General features: G+C 53.9%; 1 pseudogene; it reads left to right on the top strand.

Annotated features, from left to right (window-relative positions):
* The first annotated feature begins 10 nt into the window (after positions 1-10).
* On the top strand, positions 11-1,123 carry LOC104507348 (annotated as a pseudogene).
* The last annotated feature ends 1,881 nt before the right edge of the window (positions 1,124-3,004 follow it).

Genomic DNA, 3,004 nt, shown 5'->3' with positions numbered 1-3,004 from the left:
CGGGCCCCCGCCCTGGGGCGAGACCACCTGGATCTACCACGACGGCGAGGACACGAAGATGATCGTGGGTGAGGAGAAGAAGTTCCTGCTGCCCTTCTGGCTGCAGGTCATCTTCATCTCGCTCCTCCTCTGCCTCTCGGGCATGTTCAGCGGCCTCAACCTGGGCCTCATGGCCCTGGACCCCATGGAGCTGCGCATCGTGCAGAACTGTGGCACGGACAAAGAGAAGAACTACGCCAAGCGCATCGAGCCCGTGCGGCGCCAGGGCAACTACCTGCTCTGCTCTCTCCTGCTTGGCAACGTCCTGGTCAACACCACGCTGACCATCCTGCTAGACGACATTGCCGGCTCCGGGTTGGTGGCCGTAGTGGTCTCCACCATCGGTATCGTCATCTTCGGCGAGATCGTGCCACAGGCCATTTGCTCTCGGCACGGCCTGGCCGTGGGCGCCAACACCATCTTCCTCACCAAGTTTTTCATGATGATGACCTTTCCGGCCTCCTACCCCGTCAGCAAGTTGCTGGACTGTGTCCTGGGCCAGGAGATCGGCACGGTCTACAACCGTGAGAAGTTGTTGGAGATGCTGCGGGTCACCGACCCTTATAACGATCTAGTCAAGGAGGAGCTCAATATTATCCAAGGAGCCCTGGAGCTGCGCACCAAGACGGTGGAGGATGTGATGACTCCCCTCCGAGACTGCTTCATGATCGCAGCCGAGGCCGTGCTCGACTTCAACACTATGTCCGAGATCATGGAAAGCGGTTATACCCGCATCCCCGTTTTCGAGGGTGACCGTTCCAACATCGTGGACCTCCTCTTCGTTAAGGACCTGGCTTTTGTGGACCCCGATGACTGCACTCCGCTCAAGACCATCACTCGCTTCTACAACCACCCGCTGCACTTCGTCTTCAATGACACCAAGCTCGATGCCATGCTGGAGGAGTTCAAGAAAGGTGGGCTCGTGGCGGCGGTGGGGGGGTGCTGCTTGGTGGCGGCCAGCATCTGCCTTCTCGTGGCCAGCTGCCAGGAAGGCGAGGGAGCTCAGCAGAGAGCTCCTCTGGGGTTCCTGCTTGTGGAGGGGTTTGGGAAGGTGTGTTTGGAGCAGGGAGCAGCCCGTGTTTAGGCATCTGCCGGATCTGCCTGTTCCCTGGGCCAGAAAGCTGATACGCGGCTGGTATGCGCCCCCGGCCTCTTTTTCCCACTGCCCTGGGATGTGTGTGTGGGCATGGCGCCAAGCAAGGTTGTTTTCTTTCTTGCTTTTTCCACTCATCTGCCCATTATAGGGAGAACGGCTGACGGGAATCTGCACCCGTTCCTTGGCTGGGTCTTCTCCGTGCTTTTTCAGCTGGCCTGGCGGTGAGGAGTGGGTGGGCTGCGGGGGGAGGTCACCCGTATCTTTCAGGCTTAGTGCATGCACACGTGCTGAGATAAACAAGGCGGTTTAGCTCCATTCATAGGCTCAGCCGGCCGACCTCAGCTCTGTGCTTGCGTTGGCGTTATGTTGATTGACGGTTTGATCTTGTAACTCTCAGGGTCTTAAAATGCATTTGAAAGCACCTGTTGGGGCTGCACTTGAGAGTTCCTGATTTCTTTCCCGCGGCTTCCCTCTGCCCCCCAGGACCACAGGCTCAGTAAAGACGTGACCCTTTCCACCTCTCTGGTGTAGCGTGGGTATGAGTTGCATCAGAACGAGACTGAGGCTTTCCGGCCCCGTCTCGATTACAGGAGATGTTGACCTGACAAATGCATCTTAATTCCTGTTAGAAGCTTTTGCTTATGAGAAAGGGAAAGAACTCTTTTTGTTTTCCTTTTCAAATCTGTTCCTCTCTGCAAGCCAAATAATGACTCTCTATGGCCTGTGCAAGAACGTGGCTTCAGATAGTTCAGTGAAATTTCAAACAGTTGGGATGCGTGGACTCCCATGCTGGAAAACTGAAGGCCGATGGAGTGCCATGGAGCTCTTCGTACGCGGGGAGATGTGATCAAAGTACCGCTGAGCAGCTCGGGCCCTGGGCAATGATCTGGCTGAAAGAGGAGACCTTTACAGCCGCGCTGACCCCGCACTTAGACTGACGGGGAATATTTGAGTTCACCTTTTATCAACTGCAAAAGTTACCTTGAAAAGAAATCTGAATTGGTGAATGGTCTTTCTGGGTAATAAATTTAAATTACCACTTAAATTTCAGGAGCTGTTTGTCCACACACTGAGCTCTGACAGCATGGCATTTGATCTCTTTCTTCCCGCTTAACTCCGTTTTGGGGATTGGGAGGGTTATCCCACCGGTTTCCTCATCTGTATTTCATCTTCACGGAGAGAAGGTGAACATATCCCTGCTTTTCACCGACTAGTGCAACAGTGGTTTTCTCACCTCTTTCTGCCTCTGTGTAGTGATGGGGAAATCTTACCTGGGCTCGGAGCTGTGGGAGGGGAGATGGGGAGAGCCTCCCTCGGCTGTGGTTTCTGCGCTGAGGGATCTGCAGCTCTGCTCTGGGAAACTCAATTACGTTGGCTGGTTATGATGGGAGTTTGCCGCACGTGTGTGTGTAGGCTTGTTCTTCTCCCCCCCACCCCCTTCTTCAGACCCCACGTAGGATGACGGGCTTCTGAACTTGTAGCGAGACTTGCGGTTTTTTCTCCTTCTGCTTGTAGCAGTGTGTCTGAGCAGATTAATATTCATGTTGGTTGCTTTATTGAAGGAGGTGAAATGCGATCCTGTGTGTTACCATAGGGGTTCTTTAATAGCTGGGAGAATTAGGTGCATGCTTTAATCCTGCAAATGTGGCTAAGGCAAATACACTTCCTTCCAGCTCCTGAAACTTGTGCTTAAAATAGGCTTCTTAAAAATTCACCTGAGTGGCTTGGAAGGTGCAGACCAGAGATCGCTTTCCCTGCTAGCCAGAGGACTTCCCTTGCCTGCACTAGGAAACACTCCAGCAGCACCAGTTTAGGATGACTTCCTGATGCGTGTTCCCTCCCGAGATGGCTGTGACCTGCAATGGTCTC

The sequence above is a fragment of the Eurypyga helias genome, unplaced genomic scaffold, assembly GCF_000690775.1.
Source record: "Eurypyga helias isolate BGI_N326 unplaced genomic scaffold, ASM69077v1 scaffold11933, whole genome shotgun sequence".
Lineage (NCBI taxonomy): Eukaryota > Metazoa > Chordata > Aves > Eurypygiformes > Eurypygidae > Eurypyga > Eurypyga helias.
The sequence above is the reverse complement of the archived record's forward strand: the minus strand, read 5'-3'. Positions and strand labels throughout refer to the sequence as shown.